Below are 14,233 nucleotides of genomic sequence, written 5' to 3'. Positions count from 1 at the left end.
TGCTCCCATCACACCCTGATGGGGTTTACAGCTACAGAAACAGGTATAGCAGCAACAAAAATCATCACAGTGGTATAATTCATTCCCACTGGCATGGTGACACCCTGAGCACGGTGAGGAAGGTGGCACTTAGGTGATTGTTCTCCCAAAAGCCTCCTCTAAAGGGCTGGACTCCTCACCTTGTCCTGATGCCCCCCTTGGAGGCACTCCAAGCTGTTTCTTACGTTAGTTTAGCTCTGTATGAAACGTAATGAGCAGAAGCAGGAACCCACTTCACAGGCAAGCTGTGGGACCTGCTTAATGAACATACATGAAGGACCCAGGGTGGATAAATGCAAAATAACAAGTAAATAAAATCATGGAGTCTCAGAGCACTGCTAAAGGAAGCCAAGCATGTGATGAAAACAGGTTTTAATAGATCCTGACCAAACCTCACTGTGTAGTGGGCCTGTGAGTAAAATGCAGTCTGCCTCATGCCATGTGTGAGGAGACTGAGAAAGCCAATTAAAACTGTAAGCAAAGTCTGGAAAATTTAACTTTTTTTTTTTTTTTCCCCCATCAGTTTTTTAGGCTGTCTAATCCCAGGTACATCTGAGCTGTACAGCACCTGTGCTGCGCTGAGGTTTGGTGATCTAGTACTGATATCCTGGGTGGTAACATAAAATATTCAAAAAGACAAATGTGAGCTGAAGCTGCTACAGGCCCCCTCTACCAGCTGTGTAGACTAAATAAATAAACAAATAAAAATAAAATAAAATAAAACCCACCCAGTTAAACATAATGTGGCAAGCAAGCAGAAGTACCTGCGCCTGAGCCTGTGCATATGTGAGTTAGTCTGTGTGCTTTAAGAGCCAAATTAGCAGGGGTTTGTGAACAGTGTTCTCCCAACAAGTCAGGTGAATTTTATTCCTTGCTTTCAGCTGCTCCAGTGAATCTTATGCAGCTCTCCAGAGAGGCTCAAGCTTAGAGAGCTCCTTCCAAAAATGTTGTCTTTGCTTTTTTTGTTACATCCCTTTCCTTGTCAAACTTCCACTGCTCCAGTCCCCATCTCTTTTAAATGGGTTTTTCCTGTTCATTTTTGTGCTTTAGTGACTACACAGAGCCAAAAGTTTTTCTTCCAGCTGTGGATTAAACTTCCTTCCCTTTGACAAAAGGAGAAGGGCACAATGACTTGCAGATCTCCTGAATAAACTGGCAGAATGTGTCCATGGGAGACTGGGGCTATAGGTGTCCATGGGTTAAGATGTCCCTCCAGATGAGCATCCCTTGCAGTGTCTCTAAGGGATGTGGTATGATTTCCTATAACATATAGGGTTTGGACAACAGTGGAAGAACAAGTAGTAAAGAGAGGGTGTAGGGCTCATTTTGGGGGTTTTCTTGTTGTGTCTCCCTGACCAACGTAGGCCTAACAGTGGCTCAGACTGGCCTGTTTCTCAACACACTCACACTTCCAGGGCAGGTTTGTTTCCCACTGTTCTCTCCTGGCTTCTGCAGAGAACAAAGGCATTTGTTAATGCCATGTGTAATGCTGGGGACCTGCTGACCTGCTCCCTGGGGGCCCAGTGACCCTGCAGTGCTAAGGGCTGGTGGGTGCTCCAGTCCAGGAAGGATTTGAATGACTGGTCCAGCTTAGTATCCTCTTACTGATCCAGTCATCCAGATAGATCCCCATCTCTTTTCCTCTCAAAGGGCATTTACTGCACCAGCTGCCAGAAGATCTCAATTGCATCATGTCAGCAGATCCATCCCAGCCTGGTGTTTTATACTAGGAAAGGTTGGACTTAACTCTTCCGTTAAACAATTAAAACCATGCACATCAAACTCAAAACAGGCTCTGCTGTAAGAGAACAATAAATATTGATGACTTGAGGCAAGTCTGGCTTTTATGACGTTTGATGACAACTGGTATCACTTACAGAAATTACATCATAAAGAAAAAGCAATGAAATTGCATGTCATCAGACAACACTAAATGTCAGAAGAAATATGTTTATCCTTTGTTTTCAGATCCAAATTCAGTTTTAACATTCAAATGAAATCTCGAGCCGTTTTGATATTTGTCGGGCACCATTACAAAAGTCCTGGGCTATTTTTGTTTGCTAACTTGCTCATTGCCAAGGGTGGTGTGTTGTTTACGTTCCTGTCCTTTCAAGCCAATTTGTGCCTAGTAGATCATCCTCTGAATTGAAACATCCCCTTCCTTTTTACCCCACCCACTTATTTTTGTCTGTTCTCATCCTTTGGAGGATTCACGGGCTGCCAGCTTGTTGAAAACCTCAGGGTAGTCAATGGCAAAACTGGGCCTGGGGATGAGATTCACAGGGGTCTGGTATTAGCAATAAACCACTGGTTTATTGAAGATACTTGGAGATGTAAACAATTTGTCTCCTGTTTTTTCCCAAGCTAAATAAAATTAGGGCTAAATAAAATTAGGACTGTCTGGACCACTGCACCACAGTTCTGTGGTTCAAACAAAACAAACCCTCCCTCTGGATGTTAACCTCAAGATCCTATATATAACCAAGGATGTTAAAATAAATGCTATTATTAAGAATGTTAGAATTTTCAGCTATTCTGAGTGCCTTAGTATCCATTAGCTGCCTATATACATTAAAAAAACCTACAAAAAAGCACACGAGAAACCTTAAAATATGTGTCTTAGTACTGAGGTCCTTTTGCTGGTCAAATTCTAAAAATCCTTCCTTATCTTTGCACAAAGTGGTAGATCACGTGAGAAATCTGGCCTGGGGTTCATTACGACGTTTGTCAAGTTTCACTTTTGATAATTGAGACAAACGTAAAAAAGTTACAATTCAGGCAGGAATAGGTAGAAGAAAGTAGAAGTGGCACTCAGCAAGCATCTGTGAGGGAATGTCACTTCTCTTTGAAACAGCACACAACAGCATTCAGCACCTTTTACAGCAACCTGCATCTCTATGGTGTCTGAAACGAGTGAGCCGCTTCAGCAGAAGAGCCTCGCTATGGCTTTAATTGTTAACAATGTCCCCTGATGTCAAACGTAGGGGGAAATAAAAACCCGCTCAAGTTTTTTGACTCCACCATGCGAGATGAATGTGCTCCCCATTCTCCTGTAGCCTATACACAAAAGATGCAGCTGTCCAATGCGCATCTCCAAGGTAAACTTTTCATAGAACTTCAGTGTCTTCTCAAACATCAGCCAGAACTTCGGATTTAAGTACGTGGAAGATTGGGTAAAGCCTGCTCTGTACCTTTATTGCAAGTTAAGCCCACTGAAGATTTCTGTTTTTCTTTTAGATATCTGCTAGAAGGGACTGGGGGAGTTGCTTTTGACTCTGGGGGATCTAAAACCAGAAAATTAAATTATGCAAAAAAGTGCACTTCTGGAACAATTCTGCAGTAAAAGTTTCAGGCAGGGTTTTAGTTGTTGAGTTTCTGGCTCATCCCTGATGAGCCAAATAGGAAAGGGGGAATGTATTAATTTTTTTTCTCCTGACACACAGACTGTCAGTTCATGCAAGCTGAATAATCATTTCTGGGTGTTAGGTCTCAGATTTTCTGTTGATTTTAAAGCAAGACAGGGGCAGCTGCAGCTGTTTTACACTAAGGAATTTCAAAGAATCGTCATATGCTTTTTCTTGTGGTTGAAATGCTTAAAATATTCCTGCTCCTAAAGTAAGCTGAATTTACACACATCTATATGTATATATAAACAAACACATACTAACACTCCAAGTCTGCTGGGGAAAAAAAAAAAAGTAGCAGCTGAAGTAGGAATACATCTAAGTTATTCTGGGAGACTATGAAAGCATCAAAAAGTAAATACAACCTATAAAGAAAAACAAACCACCAAAAAAAAAAAAAATCAAGCATTCATAAGGACTGGTATATATTCCATTGGCTTTGCTTATTTGCATGTCAATGCCACAATGCCATGCCAGCACAGAGCTGCTTCATAGCAGCACTGGTGTCTGAGCCCAGGGGAACAATGTGAGAGGTCAGAGCAGCACATTTGTAGATTCACTGATTTCTTTTCAGTGTGCTCGGGAAAACAAAGCAGAAGTGGAGAGATAGGATCCATATCCTACGTTGTGATTTGTCACGGACCTTTCAGGTCTTCAGCACAAGCGTGGTGGCTGGTTTTTCTTTACATTACACAGCGTGGTGGAAGGAGAAATACTTGAATTCCACTGTGGGCTCTGCTGTGGCTTCACAGTTAGTGCAGCACCTGTCTAGGTATGCTCTGACTATCAGTTTTCCATGCATGAACTTAAGGTCAGGGTGTCTTCAGCTGAAATAGGAGCAGTCAGCTTTAATTATCACTCTGTCAACTTCTTTAAAGCCTTTTAACTCAATGTTCCAGGGCATTTTATGGATGTTAAGGGTAAATTTGGCTCTGTTACACATACACAGCTTTCTTAAAGGATGCTGTATTTGTGACTCAGATTTGAACCAATTAATGAAATTCCATACTATCACCTCAGTAAATGCTCTTAGGAGGAGCAGCCTCCAGTTGCTATGTGACATGGAAAGCAAACTATACAGATATGTGGGGTAAGAATAGGAAAGATACGGAGTCTGGGAAGGGTAAGTAAGCCTGAAAACAAGGTCCTGCTTCAGTAGTTCACAGGTGAAGTATTCTTCTGAAATGCTTGCTGCATTTCTGGTATATGCTAACTGGTATTGCACAGGACTCCTATATATTTCCTTAGCACTTGGCCCGGGTTTGTGATCACAGCCCTTAATTCTGTGGTTCATTTTTTCAGGTGGTTAGTGTTCCCTGCAGGCTTAACTCTGGACTACTGCCTTCATTAGATGGTTAAGAATTTAGAAGTTGCAGGTCCAGGACTCAATTTTCTTTGTGGAGCTAGCTCCAAGTTGTCTCACCATGCCTAAGAGGACTGCTTAAACAAGTCCAGCTGTTGTCACATGATAAACACAAATAGCTATTCTGAATTAGACCTCCTGCTACAGCTACAACTGTTTTATTTGTTCATTTCTTAAATGCCTGGAAACTTACTCTAGGACTGCACCAGGCTCTAGTACCAAAGCAAGAACAGGACACTGAGGGAGGAATCCAAAATCTCTAAACAAACTAAAAATAAATTCAGCAGCTGGGGGATACCAAGAGGAAAAGGAAGAGCTGCCAATATATGCAGAATTTTTCAGCCTATCATTATGTGCCAGTTTTAGCTTGTCATCCATTTCTGGCAGTGGGTAGAGAATGTGAATGATTTTCATTAATTACCATTTCCCTGCCAATATAGATAACCAGAACTTTCTTCCACCTCATTGATGTACAGTGTGACTTTGCTTTCTTTTTTCTCTGTTACAAAATTTCCAATTATATTTTGAGGCAGGAACTTTCACCAGGCCTTAAGCCTATAATTTTTTTCCTGGATTGAAGTTGTGTTTCATTGATGTAAATTCTGTTTTACACTTGCATGTACCTTCTTGGACACAGAATGCTGAACAGCCTCTGTGCAGTTTCAGCTGTTCTTAGATGATGGTAAAATCTTCTCTTCTCTGCACTGGAATTTGGTTTCTGGGGGGTTTTTGTGGGGTTTTTTTGTGGTTTTTTTTTTCTTTGTTTTTGGTGGGGTTTTTGTGGTTTTGTTGTTTTGGTTTGGTTTTTTTTTTTTTTTTTTTCACTTTTGGTTTTTTTTGCATTTATAGACAATCATAAACCCCAAACTTTCCTCCTCTGGCTTTGGCCATGAGATATGTATGCAGAAAGCTGGATCTAAAGGGAGAAAAACATTACATGGGGAAGATTACATTGTGTGAACTTTACCTTCCATGCTCTGGCCACAGCTCTCTAAGAAAGGGCTACAGGGAAAGGCAAGAACATTTGTCTTAATATAAGGTAACTTCTTCCTTAGTCCTACTGTCTTGCTTATGTTTTTAGACCAGCAGGACTGCAATGACACTGATCCTTTGCCATTAGCAAGACTTTCATTATTTTGTTCATGAACTAGGAGGTGATTTCAAAGGCTACAGGGTTTTTGCTCAGATTTGCTCCAATATCCAGTGCTTGATTTCTCTCTCCCTAATCAGAATATTTATTCACGGTTGAACAAATCATGGATGAGCAAGTCTGAGAAAAGTGAGAGCTAACTAAACCATTAATTCAAGACTTGATACATTCAGAACACTTTGTTTAATGTTTTTGTTGACCTAAGCAGTTGTATTTCCAGCATAAAAAGAAAAAATGCTGGACTCTTCCACAGAGATGTGCTCAGCCACCCCATCACTTTCCTCTCTTTAAAGGGTAACACCTGCTCTGCCCACTGCCTTAAGGCTCACTTTCTGAAATAATCCCTGCAAGTCTGTGTCTTAGGGTCTCACTAACAATACTCATTTCACCTTCTGTGTTGGCACAGAAGATCAACCTGTGTCTCACACCTTTTGGCAATCTGTCACTGAAATAAGAAAGGTGTTTAGAACCAAACTGTGGTTTATCTTAATGGTGGACAGACAGTGTTTAGAGAAAAGGTTTTTGTTGAATAAACAGTGTTATTATCTAGCTTTCCATCCATTATTTTAAATATATCTAGTTTCTTCATGAATCCCAGAGGGTTTCAGTGATCTATTTTGATTTGTTTTATTATCTTAATCATCCTGGGCACTGGTATTTATGAAAAAAAAAAAAAAATCTTTCAGATTGGATGTAGTGGAAATACAATACAAAAAAGGGAATAGGTTTGGCATGTTTCATGCCTCCTTCATGTTATTCAAGGCAGTTCTAAAGTTTTTATTTGGTATCCTGCAGCTTTGTTCTTCTAGTTCATTATTAAATAAAATCTGATTCATACAAGAAGTATTTATAGCCAAGTCATGACACCATGGAACATGCATGTAAGCTTCTGATTAACTTCCTGCCTGATGAGATGCCCAGACTGACCATTTCCTAACCTGTTGAGATCCAAAATACTATTTCCATTCTTCACATTATACTCCTATTTCTGAATCAGGATCTGGTCATCCCTTCAGGTCATTTTTGTAGGCAGATTGAATCTCTGCTCTTATCCCTTCATCCTGAGAGAGCTGAATCTTTGCTAATTCTGCCTTGGGACCCTGAGGCATTTTGGGTTTTTTTCTCCTTCAGGCTGTACTACAAAGAAAACTAGCCAGGCTCATTCTTGTAACTCACTGTCAACATTTCTGAAGGCCTATGAAAATCTCTGCTAATTGTGCTTATATGTTTGCTTCCCCGTGATTATGTTCAGCTGTTTAGCTGAACTCTAGGAATTGCCAAGCCTCATTAACTAATCATACCTTCAGTGAAAAAATTGAATCTGACATCTTCATGGACATAAATGCCCTCTAGTGACTGGTGATCACCGTAAGGAGCTGTACTTTGGGTACAGCCTTTGGGTACAGCCTGGTAAATGCCTTGTATGTATGCCTTGAAGTGTTACTTATCTGGATTGTTGGCCACTTATGGTACTGGTCTGCTATGATAAATTTAATGAAGTTTGGGTTTTGAGCAAACACTCACCCTTTATTCTTCTCCTTTAGCTCCATATCTATATTGAAGGTACTGTATGTGAAAAACCCCTCTGACACTGTGGTGTTTGCTCAGCTTTTCCTTGCCTCTTTTTTTTTCAGATAACAGGAGCAGATAATAGCTGTCAGGTTTCCCTGATAAACCTTAATGCCATGCTTTCACCTGATCTGGTGTAGCCCATCTGCAAACAGGGTTACTTGGTCTAATTGTGTTTCTCTGCAGCTGGAGTAACTTTGCTCTCCTTAACGAGCAGGAGAACTGAGAACAAGAGGATTAGGATTGCATGGTTGTGTTCCCAGCTCTCTCTTTTACAAGTAGATCTTTAAATATTTTGTTTATTTGTTTGGGGATGTTTTTATTTGGTTTAAACACTTGGATCTCTAATTCCAGGTTTCTGCTTCTGTTATCGGGGATTCAGAGATCCAAGGAACACTTTTGCAGAGAAAGTACAAGATGTCAATTGCCTTGGAGACCCTTTACCCTTTAGTGTGATAGTGCCAAGCCATTTGGAGAAGACTCTAGAACTGCTGTACATTGATGGATGGGTCTACTCCCAATTCATGCCCACACTAACGTAGACAAAGCCCTTTGAAGTTGTATTTAACCAGAGATTTGAATCTAGACATCACCCAAGTTGCCATCAGACCCAGAGGAGTTTTTCATCCACTTGAATGGGAGACAAAGGTCTTGACCGTTCTCAAAAGGTGTTAAGGCCCCAAGTGGCATGACTTGTTGCAGACTAGAACCAGCACTTCCAGTGTTGGCAGTCCTCTTCTCAGCTACTGATCGCCCAGGTTGGACCTGCTATGGCTCCTATAAACCCTCTCTCTTCTTCTGAGGTAGGTTCACCCGACTCCTAAAAGTCCTTCTTCCCTCAACCCTGGCATTTATCCTTATCGTTATGTCTTCCTGGAGCCTCTGGCTCTGTGCTGCTGGCAGCCCCACCGAGGTCCCACGTGCGCAGCCACTCCTGATTTGCATTTGTGTGCCTTGCTGCCAACAAGCTGCTGCTCAGCTGCCTGCGCTGACCCTTCTTGGTTTGGTTTGGATTTTGTTGCTTTTAATGCTGCTAATCCCCAAATCTTGTGTAGGACGAATACAGGACAGCTAAAGAATGATTCTTTTTTTGGCGAGAAAGCCTTGCAAACCCCTGTAGTCAGCATGTGAATGCTATCTGGAGAAGGGAAAAATACAGCTGATCTTGGCTGTGTCTCAGGGTGACTGAAGGTTTCACATTAGTCTAGGCTGACTTGTTCCGAGCTCTTTTGCACTCGGGTACTTGCAATATTTGCTATACAAACATATTCTGTGTGCTTTTATGCACATGTGTTATTTTCCATGTTGCTCTTAAAAGGATTTCCCATTGCAATTCATATGCCTCTCCCTTTTGGGTGTCATTGCCTTCTGCCGTGCTAATTAAACCATGAAGAGGAAAGGGGGCAAATAGTCATACAAATGAGAAATACAGGCTTGTCTCATTTGACAAAGGCATCGATGTTAAAACAGAGGTTTTCAATACCATAACTGCTTCCTTGTTGCACCTAGCTAAGGGAAAATGCAACTGATGTTGTGGTTTTTAGTGATTAAGTGGTTAATGATTTAATGAACTAAAAAAATCTCATTTGTTGCATCCCTTAGACTCAGAAAAAACCTCAAAGAGCTGATTTTCTGTGTACCTCAGTCCAATATTGCTACCTGCTGGGATATGAACACAATCTCTAAATAAATTGCAAGTGGCCTTGGGCAAATGGAAGAGTTTCGCTTTGATCTTGCTAGAGAGAATGAACTCAAATGTTCAATCAATCAAATTCATAACTTCTAGCTACAATCGGCCTGACAACAGCCTATTATTTATTTTTAAAATCATATATTTCATTATTGCAAAACACACAGTCTCTCGTGGGGGGAAGAGACTAAATTATTGATAAGCCTTGTATGTGACTGAGTTTGTTGGTTTTGACATGCTTGTCACTAACTATTGTCAGGAAGAATTTACTAAGATGTTTAGTCTGAAAAGTTGCCCAGGAATGTGTGTTGTGCCACATTTAAACTGGGTAGAAGAAACTTTAATAGCTTCTTTCTTCTTGAATTCCTAGTTGGTAAAGACAGCTGAAGGCAGACTGGTCTTTCTAGTGTGAAAACAATGCATTAGAACAAGCACCCTTTGTTTTAATTGCTGCAAACCAGATGATTCAGCCTCTGAAATTATCCATGAGTTGGGGATATGAAACTCTTACTTGATTTGTATATTTCTGGAAGTAGCAATCCTCAGTCTGCAGAATATTTATGTATACAGAAAATGGAAAACAATTAACCCCACACCACAAGAGTCTGTTTTCACCAGTGTTTGTCAAAAGCTTCTGAGGAGGGTATCAGAGAAGTCTGTGGGGAGACTTACTTCTCACAGTCATCCTATTGTACAAAAGCATTCATAGAGATGTTATAATGAGTAGTTTTTCCAGCCCAGCTGGAGTTTGTGAGGCAGCTGTGCAGGCACCTGGATGCAGGTCCCACGTGGCATAGGGGACCCCATGACTAACCTATTGCCATGTGCCTGGTAATGGATAGAGTTTTTGTAAGAGAGCCATGACCTTTTCACTCCCCTGCTGCTATTTATATGACCATTATGGGTCTTACATGTCTGTAAATAAAATAGCCACTAGTACTCAAGAGACCTAGGTCCCTGGATATGTCTGAGAGTGCTTGTGGCAATACCTCAGCACCACGGAAAGAAAGACTTGAAATCCTAGCCTTTTGAAATCAATGGATTTTTTTATAATGGACTTCTTAAGGTCAGGATTTTGTCTGCCTGTGCCTTTAGTTGCTACTGGGCAGAGCAAGGAACCAAGGTGTTCTATGACCCCAATCCATCTAAGATCCATCAGCTTGTGTCTTTAATGCAACAAGGGGAAAAACAGCAACCAGTGAAGAGGAACTGAGGAATGGAGACTCTAACCACTATTAAAAACATCCACATATTGTACATACATGTTGTATGTAGATACATCCATATTCTTGGTGCACTCCTTGTCTGCATCCAAAACCAAGTCATGGATAAGGTCTTAAGCATTTGAGTGATCAGTATGTAAAGCATCCAAAGCCTTAAAAAGGTTGTCAATACACAAGAGATGCAGCTTCCACTGTACCCTGTATAAACAATTAATGAAAATACAGTGTCTGAATTTTTTCCAAAACAGAAATTGTTATAACCTTTCGCCTTGTAGATTACCTAAACACAGAAAAGTTCATTTCCTTCTTCTTGCTGATACAACTCTTGAGCAGATTGAGGGAGAAAGATTAGTAATACTGCCCTCCTTTTGCTGTTGAAAGTCAGGCTTGGCTCCCTCATGCCTGCAGCCTGAGTTCAAACCCACAACCCTAGGGTCTGATGCTCTGTTCTTTACTGTGGTGATTTTTCCATCATCCTAAGCAGTACAAGCTGAAATTGTCCCTTCTGATCTGCAATAGACATGCTTTGGATCAGATGCTTAGTCTGCACCAGTTCCTCCAGTAGAAGTTTGGTGCAGAAAAATGGGGCAGAATACACAGAAAGCGTCAAAATGGCAAATGAGACCTGTTGTTTTATGCCCAATTCCTGTGCTCTCAAGTCCTAAATAAGTGCTAATTATTAAATTCTATTCTAATATTATATTTTTTGTATTTCTACTACTATATTTTTAGCTCAGGAAAATGCATCTGTATTTACAACAGGATTTTTTTTTTTTAGCAAGTCTGTTTAAAAAAAAAAAAGACTAGAGCTGAGGTTAAGATGAGCTATTGAAATACTTACAGGTACTTCATTTTCATGTGGGACTTCAGGGTTAAATTCTGATCTGTGAGTATAATATAAATCTGAAGAATTGTCTAGAACTCTAGTATCTCACACAGTCACAGGGCTTGATAGAGAATTCTGGAGGTCATTTTAATGGGAAGGTGATGCTATTACGAAATCAAAGTGATTGGAATAAAACTTGCTTTCCATCTAAATGATGCTCTCTGCAGAGTCTAAATAAGTAATTTTATTTCAGCTTAGTACAACGCTGATCTATTTTTGTTTTGGTTTTGACATGCCTTGATTCAAAATGAAATATTTCTGGTCACTGAAATAAGAAAAGTTAAGTGTTTTCATAATCCCCAAAATGTTCTTTCAGTCAGATATTGAAATTATCATTTTAGTACTTCTGGCTGTGCTTGTTCCCAAACAATTTGTTCCATGACCTCTTGGATGATATTTCATCATTTTCTATTGATTTCACAACAGTGGAGTTCCACGGGTTAGAAGTTCCATGAGAAGGGAATGGAAAAGCTGAGCAAGAGTGACTGATTTAACCAAACTTTAATGATCTGAAAGCTGAGAATCTCACCCAGGTCTTCCAGGGTGCCTCTGCAGGCACTGCAAAGAGAGGCCCTTCCAGGAGACAGTTTGTCCTATTCTGAAGCAGTTGAGCATGGGTCACCTTTCTCCATAGGAATGGAGATTACTATTAAAAGTGCAATTTTAATTTTTGACATCTTTCCTAATTTCCTTGTTTTAACTACCATTGTTTTGTGATTTGTCAGAAGCAACAGCGCAAAAATCTTCAAGACTTTCCAGGTCCCTCTGTTCAGACCTGTTGGAAACACCACCATAGTTGCAACAGGAAGCTCCATTAAATCTAAGTGGCTTTGGGAGCTTCCCTTCCTGGTGCTTGCTTGGTAAGTCTGAGCATGAACTCATACCATTTGCCTGGTTTGTGTCACATATGTGATAGTCCTATTTGCACCTAGGCTTGGGTTCAGACTGTGAGTGCCTTTTAAGCCTCACACCAATTCACACTTGTTGCAAAGCCTGGAAAATTAAGCCTTTCCTGAGTTTTACTCCTGTGGCATCATTACACCATGTAATTACAGACTGTAATGTTATTTTATTATGAAGGTTTAGCAAGATGAGCAGTTTGGGACACACTTAATGCCTAACGTGCTGTTCAACTTGGCTTTGATTTCCATTATGAGATTTATTATCACAGGGAATACACATTGCACTTGACACTGCCATGTGCCTGTCTAAGCTGAGTACACAGGCTTTTTAAGGCTAGAAAGATTTATTTGTTCTTTTTAATGTCTGGGACTAAATTTTTGCATGGAATGAATGTGTTGCCTAAATATACTCTGATCCTTCCAGATATAAGAGTGGGATAGGATAATTTCCTCTAGTTCTGTTTTTCTCAGCCATCTGAGAAACATTTCAAAGATCTTTGCTGCCCAGGTTTCCACTGGGCTATAAGCGACTGTTGTCTGTTTTCAGAAGTTCACAGGTATATCAAAATGTACAAATGGTATCTCTTCCCCCTTAGCACACACACAGGCTCAGATCATTGAGGGAGGACAGTGCCAGCGTTGTGTACTTTGCCAGATGCTTAGCTGCTGTGATAATGAGGGCTATTAAGGAGCAGGGATATTAGCTGCTGCAATCTATGATAGTGGGGGACTGTGCTTGATGACTCAGAAAGGTCTCTTCTGCTGCTGTGTTCCTGTGTTTAAGGGAGGTGGTGTTTGTTACCTGCCAAGCAGCCTCTGATTTACAATCTCAAAGCACTGTGAAGTGTCAATACCAAATTAATTTTTCCTGTGTCGGCTGTGATCTCAGGCAGCCCCTTCTGATACTTGGTGGTTGTGAAAGTGTGGTAAATTCAACTCTGAGGTTGTTTTGGTTTTTTTGGCTCAACTGAACATCAGAGGAAATCCTTCTCTTTTTACTCAACTGTGCTATTGAGAAAAGCAGGGAAATGGCTCAGCTTTGTAGCGAGAGCCACTGGAAGTGTTTTCAAAGGAAAAATATCACTTGTAAACTGGATTGTCCTGGGATTTCTCTTAACCAGATATATTTTGCTGTTAACTATAATCATGCAATCCCAAGTAAGCCATTTACCAGCTGTTTACCAGCTTTGCCATTTGGAAATAAACACACATCAGGCAATTCTGCTGTTGTAGGTGGATCAGCCAGGAGACCTCCAGAGACGATAATTATCAGTGGCTTCTCTCTGAATTACGAGACCCTCTGTACCAGATCACAACAAGAGCAGATGTTGAAAGTCAGCCACATGCACCTGCACAGGGGACCATTAACACAGGTTTGTCACACAGGACAGGATCCTTTTGCCATTATGTGGGTCAGAAATTTTTCATTGACTTCAGCAGCCATAGGGTTTCAGCCGTGGCTTGGAGTGTGCATAGCAAGTGCCTCACCCTATGTTGGTACTGCCTCATCATGTGCTGGTTTTGCTTTCCCATTCTAGTAAATTATTGCAGTATTCCATGACTTTGAAACCTGGAGTTTAAGGACAGTTTTTTTTGCCCAGGCAAGAAATTACATGCCTTACACAAATATCATATTTGGGCACTTCTGAGGAAACCAGAAGTGCCATCTGACTGTTTACTTCTGGATTTTGCATATGAGAGGCTTCTCATTTGTAAGCTGGCATTTTAACATACTAAAAAGAAGAGTGCCTCCAGAAAGCTGAAAAAGCCATACAGACAACCTGATACTTTCTCCATGTGAAAAGTGGAAGTAAACAAACCAGGCAGTGTAGGATGGCTCAGGTCTTTTGTCTTTAGCAATGGCCTTGCTGTGAAGGCTTTTCTGATGAAATTTCCTTAGGTTCTTGGAATCTGCTCATCTGCATCTTGTGTTTATTGACATGTAATTCTAGGCAATTATCCATTTCCTCAAAAATATAATTATCACTGCATTTAATATCCACCCTT

This window comes from Myiozetetes cayanensis, unplaced genomic scaffold, assembly GCF_022539395.1.
Source record: "Myiozetetes cayanensis isolate MyiCay16 unplaced genomic scaffold, myiCay2020 scf10, whole genome shotgun sequence".
Taxonomy (NCBI): Eukaryota; Metazoa; Chordata; class Aves; order Passeriformes; family Tyrannidae; genus Myiozetetes; species Myiozetetes cayanensis.
This window is presented reverse-complemented; position numbering follows the sequence as displayed.